This window comes from Amia ocellicauda, chromosome 6 (genome assembly GCF_036373705.1).
Source record: "Amia ocellicauda isolate fAmiCal2 chromosome 6, fAmiCal2.hap1, whole genome shotgun sequence".
NCBI lineage: Eukaryota > Metazoa > Chordata > Actinopteri > Amiiformes > Amiidae > Amia > Amia ocellicauda.
This window is the reverse complement of record NC_089855.1, coordinates 12,250,970-12,263,598: the sequence shown is the minus strand read 5'-3', so window position 1 is coordinate 12,263,598 and position 12,629 is coordinate 12,250,970. Positions and strand designations below refer to the sequence as shown.

Below are 12,629 nucleotides of genomic sequence, written 5' to 3'. Positions count from 1 at the left end.
TTATAATACAGTTAGTGTACCTCAATTCCAAAAAATATCTTAATCCCTCACCTGTAAAATACCTTAAAAGGTGAAACATGTGAAGACACTATGGACCTTCAGGAAATTATTTTGTCTACCTAATACCTTCACTATCTACCTATTGAATAATCGATCTATGTCCTGCAGAAATATAATACTGTCTTCTAAAAAACTGTGAAAAGAGTAAATCATGTATTGTAAAATAATGATCACTGTTATGCTAATTCCCTAGGACCTCTATTAGCTGCTACACAGTTAAAATTTCAGGCACGATACATGTATAATACAGTCCCTTCCGTCACATTTCAGATCATTCTATCATCCTGTCTACTGTGTCAAGGTTTAGGAATGGTAATATTTAAACTAATCATATACAATTACACACTTCCTGGTGCTTTTAAAACTGATGTGCTGCTCAGTAGGCATGTCCCCAGGTCTTACAGCATCTGTTTCTGGGATTTAAAATACATCAGGCATGCTGATCTCAGAATGGGACGAATGTTCTGACTGCAAAACTAAAAATATTCATGTAATGTAGAGCAGAACAAGTTTTGGAGCAGAACTGAAAATGTAACAGTAAGACTATGTTCTTAGTCAGATTTCAAATAGACTGGAAAAGCCATGTAAAGAGTTTGGATAATTACTCTCCCTTTCACCTCAGACTAGCTTTGTATCATTTTACCAGTGAATGATTGGCCTAGACTTGCCATCAACATATTTTCACAAGAAGGAAACTTAAATGTTTACACTGATGAATAGAAAATAAAGAAAGCAACATTTTACAATAGCGAGTTCTGCTCTTCATCATATGTATAAGAAGGTAAGGGTCAGGGGTAAGGATGTGCAGAAGTCAGGTTTCAGTCCAGTGAAAAGAAAGAAGTGTATTTGTGTTTGTTTTTTATTTTTTTACTTTTAATATTGTCATATTATTCACATGTTCTACATTTTGTCACAAGCCGGAAGTATGCAGGACATGAATAGCAAAAAGGGGGTTGAAGTGGAAATGATTAACAGCTGCCTTTCATCATTCTTTTGAAAGAAGCCAAATTGAAACACAAATGAAACCAATCAAAATCAATTTAGACAGAGGGGTAGTTTCCATCAATTAGAAGTGATCGTGTATGCCATGACACAGTCTTGCAGCACGCAGCATGTGCTAGTGTAGATTATTTGCAGCAGACTCACACTAAAAGATGGCTTGAAGCAAGATTTATTTTGAAAACATTCAGAGCTCATCTTGATCTTGTTTTGAATAACAAAAACCTTCAAAATGTTACATTATGCACCATTTCTGAGCCTGCTCTGATTTATTGGAAATACTGGAGTGTGGCAGCAGGAAGATGAAAGGATAAGATAGCAGCTCCCTTACCAGGCTAATAACACACAGGTAATCTCAGAAGCAGACACACGGGCCATGAGATTGAAGAGTATGCTTTTAAAATGAAAGATGAAAGTTTCCAGTTCATAATTGACTTACATATCAGTATTTTTGGTTTTACTTTACTGTATTTGAATTATATAGATGCATTATGTGCATATAGACATTACATTTGCTTCGATGCTAACATTGACATTGATATTAACAGAATCACTTAAGAACGCTGTAAGTTAATATGCATAGGTATAATATACAGTTATGAATCTTGGTTAAAGTCTAAAATGTCTAAAATATATATATGTGTGTGTGTGTGTGTGTGTGTGTGTGTGTGTGTGTGTGTGTGTGTGTGTGTGTGTTTCACACTTGGTATTGTCTGTACCAGAACTCAATCAATCAAATAAGTAACAGCATATTGCAGATTGCAGAAATGTTTACACATGTAACTGTAAGTTTAAGAGTTAATATTTGTTAATATATAACTCAGGTAAACATTGATATATTTTAGCAAAGGTGCCCATTAAACAATGTTCCAATGCATGCTTTCATGTGTTAATGTGTTATTCACTAGAAGCTAAAGCTGTTAGAAATATCACGATATTTTTGCAAACAGTTATCAAAACTTTGCATTTTGAGTGAAGCACTGGGTCAATTACAGAGAGACTATACATTACTATGGAAGTCAATATGATTTCACAATTACTTATTTTCAACTGTGATTGGCCCAAAACATTAAATAATCTTTAATGTATACATATGTTAACATGCAAGTATTGGTCCTTTTTTAAATAACTAATTAGATAAACAACTTTAGAATTATTTATACATATAGGCTGTAGTGATTTGAACCCAGGAAGGTTAGTGTTGCCTGTAATATCTTGAAGGAAACTCTCCTCCTAACATCTCCACAAGACAATATCTCAAGAGAGGTTTTTAAATAGAACTAAGATTACAAACTAACAAGACAGAAGTATCTAAATCTAGGGGTAAGGACACAACACTACTGACCATTTACTCCTACAATAATTAAATCAAAAGCGAACCTACAGCTGACAATATATGGCATCCATCCATGTGATGCATTGCATTTATTCTTCTTTACTTTTGCCAACAGATGACCATTAGTTTGCCACAATACTGGAAATTGTATCTAATTAATTGGTTCCTTCAGCGCCACTGACAAATACATGGATTAATCCTTTCTGAAGTAGATTAGAAGCAGAAGGACACAGAATACGTCTTTAAAATACTCTTATGTCTCGGTTCCACTGGCTTTAGTGTCGCGCCAGAGTCCAGAGCTGTGTGTAAAGCAGGTCGCTGTGATCCGTCCTCTGATGAGCAGCAGCGACTGTGGGTTTGCTTTGTGTTCGTGTTAAAAACAGAGACAGAAACACTGCGACACAGCCTTACGAGGAGAGGACTTTGTGTCTGTTTTATTATTTGTGCTTTACAGGATTGTAAACAGCGTAATAAATATACGTTTCTGTTAGAGATATTAGGAAGAGCTGAATGTGTAGACAACATTATATTCAGACAAGCATGTTCACATAAGAATATGTTTCCATGTGCGACAATAATAACAAATAGCGAATATGTATTATTATTATCGTCATCATTTGTGCTAGTATATATGTATTTTAAACGGCACAGCGTGACTCCCTTAACTTATTACTCTTACTACAGATTTGTAACTGCAAACAATACTATTTGCCATATTATTTATAATGTACTTATCGGACGTCCTTAACCAGGGCAAGTTACAGTTGAAACAAAATACACACGTTTCACATCACTCATCCAGATACAATATAGCAGGTTATTATTGAACTAAAGTGCGCGTCTCAGTCATGGCGTTTATGGACTCATTTATTAAACCAGTCCTTATGTTTTAGAGGGAAACCCAGATCAGCTGTATTTATGAATCGTGTTGACCTTCACACTGACTGTCTCTACGGATTGTCCTGCACACATTCACACAACACAGCCTGAACACCAGCCAGCTGTTCATACAATATTAATAACATCGGCTGCTACCGATCTGATTATTATTATCCTTCAGTTTATTTTAACTAGTCAGGCACTGCACCGGTCCTGTGAAATCCAAGTGTTTAATGCACTCGGATATTAACTGTAAGCAGTCATTGTTTCTGTACGTGGATTTCACTCCATGCTCCATTTTCTCCATTTGCTCTAGTTCAATGATCAAAACAGTATGTTGTTCACATACAACCCCGAATGATGAGCAGTTACAGTAGAGTCTTTTTTTATGGTTTCGAAGCAGGTGTATGCTTTGGGCATTTTCGTACTCAACAGACAGCTCCTTTGGGAAGATCTCCCATCCAACCCAGCATTTGAGGAGATCAGCTAGCACTCTTGTTGATGCTACAAAAGTGAAAGCTTTATGAAATGTAAAAAGTATTTGGACTTTTGCAAAATACTTTTGCTTATCCTAATACTTATTATCTACCTATGTGCATGTACATACTCCTAGGTTTTTAGCGGAAGAAGAGCAGTTCCGGAGATTCCAAGGTCAGCGAGGCAGGAGAGGAGGATGGAGTGATCGACGGTGTCAAATGCTGCGGACAGGTCAAGGAGGATGAGGACTGTGGAGAGGGAGGCCGTCCGAGCGCAGATGAGGGAGTCAGTGACTGCCAGGAGAGCCTTCTCAGTGGAGTGAGCTGTGCGGATGCCGGATTGCAGAGGATCAAGGAGTGAGTGTTGGGACAGAAAATCAGAGAGCTGACGGTGGACCACCCGCTCGAGAGTCTTTGAGAGGAAGGGGAATAGGGAGACAGGGCGGTAGTTCTGAGGAGAGGTGGCGTCAAGGGTTGGTTTCTTGAGCAGTGGGATGACAGCAGCTTGTTTAAATGCAGAAGGGAAACAGCCAGAGAGGAGTGAGGAGTTGAGGAGGGAGGAGATGAAGGGGAATAGATCAGGAGCAGTCACTTGGAGGAGGCGAGTGGGGAGAGGGTCCAGGGCGCACGTTGTAGGTTTGTGACGTAGGAGGAGAAAGGAAAGTTCAGAGTCCAAGAGAGGTAAGAATGAAGAAAAGGAAGCTTGGTCAGTGGGAGGCTTGGGCATGGTGGGAGAGGACGGGGGACTGTTGAAGAGCTTGCGGATGTCTGTGATTTTGGAGGAGAAGAGATAAGGCATAATCATCTGCAGTGAGAGATGAGGGAGGAGGAGGGGGAGGGGTGGCAAAGAGGGAGGAGAAGGTGGAGTAGAGTTTGCAGGAATTATTGACAGTGTATTCAAAGAGTGATTGGAACTAAGACTTATTGGCTGAGTTGAGTGAGGAGGAGAAAGTGGACAGTAGAGAGTGGTAGAGTTCGAGGGCAGTAGGGAGTTTGTTCCTTTTCCACTTCTGTTCAGCGGCACACAGACTAGTTCAGGTTCAAGGGGAGAACAGAAGAGATCCAAGGCTGAGGAGGGTAGGATTGGACACGACGAGACGAGAGAGAATCAATGGAGGAGGTGAGGGAGGAGAACAAAGAGGCAGTAGCACAGTAAACAGATAGATGGGAAAAACAGTCGATGGAAGGCAAGAGAGTGAGAGCAGTGGAAGTAAGGGTGGAGGGGGAGATGGAGCGGAGATTACAGCAGAAAGTGACAGAGGGAGTGAGTGGGGTGGGGAGGGAGGGGAGAGAAAGGGAGAAGGACATGAAGTGGTGGTCTGAGATGTCCATGGGTGTCATGGAGAGTGTTGAAGGGGAGCAGCCTCTAGAGAAGATGAGGTCTAGCTGGCGGCTGCTCTGTGAGTGGGGGGAGATGGGGAGAGGGAGAAGTTGATGGAGTGAAGGAGAGGAAGAAATCTGGCAGAGTGGGAGGGGTTGGAGAGGTGGATGGTGAAGTCTCCCAGGAGGATGGTAGGTGAGGACAGTGAGGGGAGGGAGGAGAGAAGAATGTTGAGTTCATCCAGGAAGGAGGTGAGTGGACCGGGAGGACGGTAGAGAACTAGGATGAAGAGGTGAGAGGGAGAGGTGAATTCCACTTTGTGGAAAAGCTGTTAGTCGTGATAGAAGAGAGAAAAGGGGGGACAGAAGGGGAGAGCAGGAGCCCTGTTCCTCCTCCCCGCCCAGTAAGATGGGGGGAGTGGGACGGGACAAACGGAGAGGATAGGGCAGCAGGGGTGGTTGAGTTGTCAGGGGAGATCCATGTCTCCAGAGAGAGGTGGGAGGCAAAAGCGGAGATGAAGTCAGCCTTGTTGGAATCTGAGTGGCAGTTCCACAGGCCTCCAGAGAGTGCAGGGCAGGGAGGAGGGGAGAGGCAGAGAGATGAGGTTAGAGTGATCAGGGAAGCAGTGGCGTGCAGGTGCACGCCGAGTGGAAGGAGAAAGCAGGACTGCTTGAGTCCCACAGCTAGAGTCTCTGCTCTTTGGAAGGGAGGCACAGAGGCCCAGGGGGCTATTAAATACTCCTCCTGTAACTAATTAGGACAGTACACACCTGCGTTGCGTTGAATGACACAAAGCTGTCAAGATGGCAATCCCTCCCACGCATGACTGCTACATAAGTTGCTAATTAACTAACAAACAGTCGCTGCCATTACAACAGTACAGGTGCAAGATATATAACTCTTAGCTAAACAAGTAAAAATAAACAATCAATGTATCTCTTAACTAAACTAGCAAACACATGAGAAAAAAGCAATACTTTGTTATCTCTGGTTTGATGTGGTCAATGCCCTTCATGATTTTGAAGACTTGAATCAAGTCCCCACGTAGTCTCCTCTGTTCCAGGGTGAAAAGGTTCAGTTCCTCAGTCTCTCAGTAGGACATTCCCTTCAGACCTGGAATAAGTCTGGTTGCTCTCCTCTGAACTGCCTCTAGAGCAGCAATATCTTTCTTGAAGTGTGGAGCCCAGAACTGTCCACAGTATCCAGATGAGCTCTAACTAGTGCATTGTACAGTCTGAACATTACTGCCCTTGTTTGAACATTACTGCCCTTGTTTTAAATTCTACACGTTTGACAATATACTCTAACACTCTGTTTGCCTTTTTTATTGCTTCCCCACATTGTTTGGATGGGAAGAGAGAGGAGTCCACATAGACTCCTAGGTCTTTCTCATGTGTTACTTCATCTAGTTCTATTCCTCCTATAGTGTAATTATAGTGGATATTTTTGTTACCTGCATGTAATAGCTTGCACTTTTCCACATTGAATTTAATCTGCCAGGTGTAGGCCCACAACTGAATATTATCTAAGTTGCTGTGAATAAACTGTGCTGCCGAGATTGTATCTGCTGAGTCAAATTTGACAAGTTTGTTGACTATCCCAGAGTCAAGATCATTAATAAAGATCAGAAAAAGCAACGGCCCTTGTACTGATCCCTGTGGAACTCCGCTACCAACCTCACTCCAGTTAGAAGCAACTCCTCTAATAGACATAAACCAGTTCATAATCCAACTAATTACATTACCCTGAATGCCTACAGCTTCCAATTTGAGGATCAGTCTTTGGTGTGGAACCTTATCAAAAGCTTTTTTTAAATCTAAGTGTATAATTTCATATGCTTTCACATGATCTACAGCTGCAGTTGCATGTTCAAAAGACTCCAATAAATTAGTAAGACATGATCTGCCTCGTCTAAGCCCATGTTGACTATCTCCAAGAATATGGTTTTCATTAAGATGCTCCTCTATTTTCTATCTAATATTTTTTTCCAACATTTTACAGGTGATGCAGGTGAGACTGATTGGTCTGTAATTTCCTGGCTCATATTTGTCCCCTTTCTTGTGGATTGGTGTGACATTTGCTGTCTTCCAGTCAGTTGGCGCATCCCCAGTGTCATTTGGAATATTTGAGTTAGCGGCCTATATATATTTTCCCTCATTTCTTTAACTTGAGTTCTGTTGGCCTAGGTGATTAGTTTGTTTTTAATTCTTCTAGTCCCTTTAGTACCTCCTCCTGATATTTTCTGATCTCTCTTAAGGTTGCCTGGACTGGCTGTTAACCTGTGGCATGTTATCCATTTTTTGTTTGTAAAAACCTCTGTGAAATACTCATTTAGAACATTTGCCACATCTTGTCCGTTTTCCAAGATACTTCCATTTTTGCCCTTAATCTGTTTCACTTCCTCCTTTATTGACCTCTTAGTGTTGTAGTATTGAGAAAAGCTCTTTGGATTAGTTTTAGCTCCTAGAGCTATGTTTCTTTCTATTTCCCTCTTTGCTTTCCTGATCTCTTTCTTAAGATCTCTTTGCAGCTCAACATATTCTTTGTATTTTATATCGTCTCTATCCCTTTTGTATGCGCTATACACCATTTTCTTTCTCTTGATGTTTTTTGCATACCTGTATTAAACCATTTTGGCCAATGTTTTTTGGTCCTCAATTAGCTAAGTTTTGGTACAAATTTCTCCTAAGTCTCAAGTAGTATATTCTTAAAATATAACGATCCATTTTCAACTGAATCTGTATCCAGTGTGCTCCAGTCTAACTCTTCTCCACCTCATACCTTCAAGGTTTGCTTTTCTAAAATTGTAGTTCATTGTTTTAGACTTGGTCCTTGATTTTTGAAAGAATGCCTCAAAGCTAACCATATTGTGATCACAGTTTGCATTGGTTCTCTAACTAGTGTCCCTCTGACTCTATCTTGCCATTTGAAAATATCAAGTCAATGCATGGACTTTCCCTGGTTGGTTCCCTTACAAATTCAGTTAGAAAGCAGTAATTTACCATGTCAACCATTTCTATTTCTGCTTCTGTAGTTCCAACCGGGCTTTCCCAGTCTATGTTTGGAAAATTGAAATCTCCTATGATAAAAGCCACATCCTTGCTACAGGCAGTCCTGATTACATTGTACAATGCAACATCTTTCTGAATATCTGAGTTGGGTGGTGTGTAACACACTCTTACCACTAATCTTCCAGATCTTTTATTCAAAAGTTTAACTCTAATTTGAGTTCTTCTGCCTCAATGTCATTTCTGACATACGATGCTACCCCACCACCTCTTTGATTTTCCCTGTCTCTCCTAAACTGTGTATCCTTTGAACTTGTATTCATCCCCATCATTTTCTGTAAGCCATGTTTCCACTATAACTCCTACAACATCATATTCATCTGCCAGCACTATGGCTTCTAGGTCTAACATCTTGTTCCTTGTACTCCTGGCATTGAGGTACAAACACTTCAGGACTTTCCTACTAGCAGTTTCCTTTGTTTTCTTTCCTTAGTGGAACATCTCCCATTGTCAGAGCTCCCTGCCCCCCTGATCCCTAGTTTATAGATTCTCAATTACTCTGCACATACGCTCTCCCAATACATTAGCCCCCCTTCTGTTTAGATGTAGACCGTCCAGTTTGTACAGGTCCCATCTATCCCAGAAGAAAGACCAATGTTCCATAAATCTAAAAACCCTCTTCCCTACACCAAGATTTCAACCACGTGTTAAACTTTCTAATATCTGCCTGAGATTAAATTTAGAAGCATGTGGCCACTACAGTGTTAGGTTTGCAGACTGATTGCCTTCCTGGGTGAACTCATCCAAGCAGATTTAATTTGTGAACGTTGTCGGCATGTTGAAATCCTAGAGATCAAGGTCCGTGATCTTGAGGCCCAGCTTGTTGATCTGCGCTGTATTAAAGATATAGAAGAATTAGTCCATCAGCCCATGAGAGAGATGGTGTGCACGCCAAAATCTAGGAGAACTGAGACCTTTGAGCAGGAAAGTGTAGAGAACTGCTGGGTTATAGTAGGTTATAAACACAGAAAAGGGCACGCACAACCCTGCCTGGTGCTCAGGTTGCAGATCTCCCTAAACTAGTAGACGGGCTACTGTCCTGAGTCTGAGGAGTTTGTTGGGGTCTTCCCAGGCAGAGGCAAGTGTGTATTAATGTAGTCCTGCAACACTCGCAAAACACAATATTCAATATCACTCTTGATTTTGAGACGCCATAGTTCCCTGATACCCTTTTCAACAGAACTAAAACTATATATATATATATATATATGTACTAGGTGTAGGTTTTGACGTTTGAAAATGGCAGCCTTCTTTTTCTTTGAAAATGAAGATTTCTGTATCACAAGTTTCTACTGGGAATGGTAAGTGGCAGGATTTTTTGTGTGTATTGCCTACCATATAATGCGTACTACACTAGTTAAATTAAGCAAGTACCAAGTATATGAATATGATGAAAAAAGTCATTTTGCCATGAATACTGTGTGGTTCATCATGCTTTAAACGGGGATAGTCTCTTGGGTCTCATCTTGCCAAAATAATGTGAACATTTTTACGTGTACGATATGGACGTGTGGTGGCCTGTGCAGCTCAAGTGACACTACTTTTACCATCACCTGTTTCTGGAGAAAACTTCCACGAGATTTGACAGGAGGTTTACGTATAATTTCCCAGCTGCCAGTGGGATGTTCCAGTGAAGTGGAGTATGTTTTGCCCAATTAACCCTTTCAGTGCTCAACAGATGGTGACAAATGTTTTGAAATGGATTAGATTTTCATTCAGAAACCGATACGCATTGATGACAGAGTCATTGCTAATTGCAATAGTGTATTGGCATTCTATTGCTTCCCCTCAGTTCACAGTATTTAGTGATTTCCATTACTCTGTACAAAGGCTCTTGAGCGCATAATACAGATCAGATACATTGAATGTTGAGGTGTGTTATTCTGATTCAAAAAGACAAAGGTAGTGTTTTTTTCCCAACCATTAGTGAAACCTGTGCTGCAGTCCAGTCCACTCTCAGGGACTTCAACCTAAACATCTCCCCTGTTCTCTCCATTTGGATTGTGTGTTCAGTACAGCATTTCAAATTTCCTATGAAACCAGAAATGCCTATATGCCTCCACACTGTACAAGAACATTACGAGGAAAACATAGCAGCGATGTTCTTTTGAAAAGCACTTTCAATAAATTCCCCTTTAAATTAACTTTGCCTCCAGAAAAATATAAATTGTAAATCATTTTTTTGTGATTGTATTCATTTGGATGACAGCATGTATGTGAGGAATGAAGCCAGTTTTCAATAAATGACAATGATAGAAAAACAAAACCGAGTGGATCATATGTGAATGATTGTTTCAACTCCTAGATCTGCACTTATCCATGGCACCAGACAAAAGTGGTACTATTTCAGAAATGAAATGCTGTGTTGAGTGGCTTTCTCAATCCCAGTGCTTTAGTTATTTAGAGCAAACTTTGCAATTCAGTACTTTACAGTTCTTAATGTGTTTGATATTGATGCTGACAAAAAGCAATGGATTTCACATGAATGTAGCCAGGTGGTAAATTTGGCTATAGAGTTATTCTCCTTGTAGTTTAGTTTCCTTGTGTTGTATTTAGATTTAATTAATTTATGTATAAACTTATTAAGCTCTATACAGTTTGAAGTTTGCATACCCACTGATTGGTCATTTAAGAGGGTAGAAAAGGAAAGTGTTAAAAGTAATTTGTGGACCGCAGAGAAACTAATACAAAGATGAATGTAAATGGTGACATCGCTAAGGTCCTTCTCACCTCCCGCCACTAGGGGCCGCTGCTCCGTAGAAGTTAATTAGGTTAAGTTAAGCACTTCCTCTTTCATTGCGTTTTAGGTAGAGCTGAATGGGGAGAGTGAGGCAAGATGGATGCTGCGATGCATCGGAGCTGATCGCGGGTAAATCTCCAATTTAGTTATGACATCTTGTTGAAATGTAAATGTATACAGGTTTATATATTTATAATCTTTGATATGTGAACATATTATGTGTTTTAGGTGTTTATCGTGACGGATGCCTTGTGTTAATGAAGTAACCTGATGTCTCCTCGTGGTTAGCGAAGGTAATCAATCCAAAGGATTTGAAATTCACATCGGGGTTTTACTTTTGTACTTATATTTAAATGTATGATCTTTTATTTCAATAGTGTTGGTGTTAGTGCCTTTTTTCCTGTTCAATGTAATTCAGGAACCGCTGTATAAGTGAATTGTAGTGGAAGTAAACGTATGCACGCGTGAGATACAGTGGGCTTAATAGATGTGTTCTGTGTTTTGTCTTTGTCTTCATACAGCTGTAAGCCCACTGCCGTATTGTTTAGTATTGTCGTGTATTATTTAATATTATGGTGTATTGTTTTTATTTTGTATCCTGTACCTCGTATGTTCTATAGTAAATTCATTTCATGCCAATTTAGAAAGGCCAGTTGCACACCCTCTCGGCAACATATAACAAAAATAAAGAACTCCCAAAGAAGTTAATGTGTCCTGTGTAGTGTATCAATTTCATGGGCTACGTGGATATCAAATTATTAACCCAAACAATCATGACATCATTTAAATTCACACAGTAAACACTTATTTATTTTTGTTTCTGGAGTCCTTCCAGATGTTGGACTCTGTGGTTGGTGGAGCTGCAGGACATCCCACATTGGTTCCTCAGCTGGTGGCTGCCAGACCTGATGCAAGAAGCAACACCAAGCAGGATTCAGCAGACAGACACATAAATGACATAAAAACTCCAACCCCCCTGCTCCAGACAGCTACACATCTGTGCTCAGCGGCCACTTCATTTTTATTGTAAGAAGCTTCTTTCTTTTCCTAAATGTAACCGCTGAGAAGGCCAAGTCTGTAGTTTGCTGATAGCTCAGTTTTGATTTACAGTGCTAAAAAAAAAATAGAGGAACACGTAATCATCACAGTATAACACCAAGTGAAATAAACTTCAGGGATATCAATCTGTCCAGTTAGGAAGCCTAAACGATTGTGAATCAATGTCACCTGTTTTGGTGCAAATGAAAGTGACAACAGGTGCAGTGGAGAGGCAACAGCAAGACAACCCTCAAAAAGGGAATGGTTTTGCAGGTGGTGGCCACAGACAATTGTTCTCTCCTTAGCCTCATATCCTTCTCTAGTTTTGCATCTTGCTAGTGTCCTTGTCGCTACTGGTAGCATGAGGCGGTACCTGCAGCCCATTCATGTTGCACAGGTAGTCCAGATCCTCCAGGATGGCACATCCATACATGCCGTCGCAAGAAGGTTTGCTGTGTCTCCCAGTACAGTCTCCAGAGCATGGAGGAGATACCAAGAGACGGACCGTTACAGCTGGACAGGGCCGTAGAAAAGCATCAACCCAGCAGCAGGACCGGTGTCTGCTCCTTTGTGCAAAGGGGAACAGCAGGAGCACTGCCATAGCCCTACAAAATAACCTCCAGAGGGCTACTGGTGTGCATGTTTCAGACCAAGCTGTCAGAAACAGACTCCATGAGGGTCCGACGTCCTCTAGTGGGACCTGTGCTCACAG

At 40.7% G+C, this 12,629-nt stretch overlaps 1 long non-coding RNA gene across 1 annotated transcript; it reads left to right on the top strand.

The window, feature by feature from the left end:
- Positions 1 to 10,943: 10,943 nt before the first annotated feature.
- LOC136751779 (uncharacterized) lies at positions 10,944 to 11,893 on the top strand. Its single transcript, XR_010817066.1, has 3 exons — positions 10,944 to 11,008; positions 11,108 to 11,172; positions 11,706 to 11,893. It is a non-coding gene; the product is annotated as an uncharacterized LOC136751779 (long non-coding RNA).
- Positions 11,894 to 12,629: the final 736 nt, after the last annotated feature.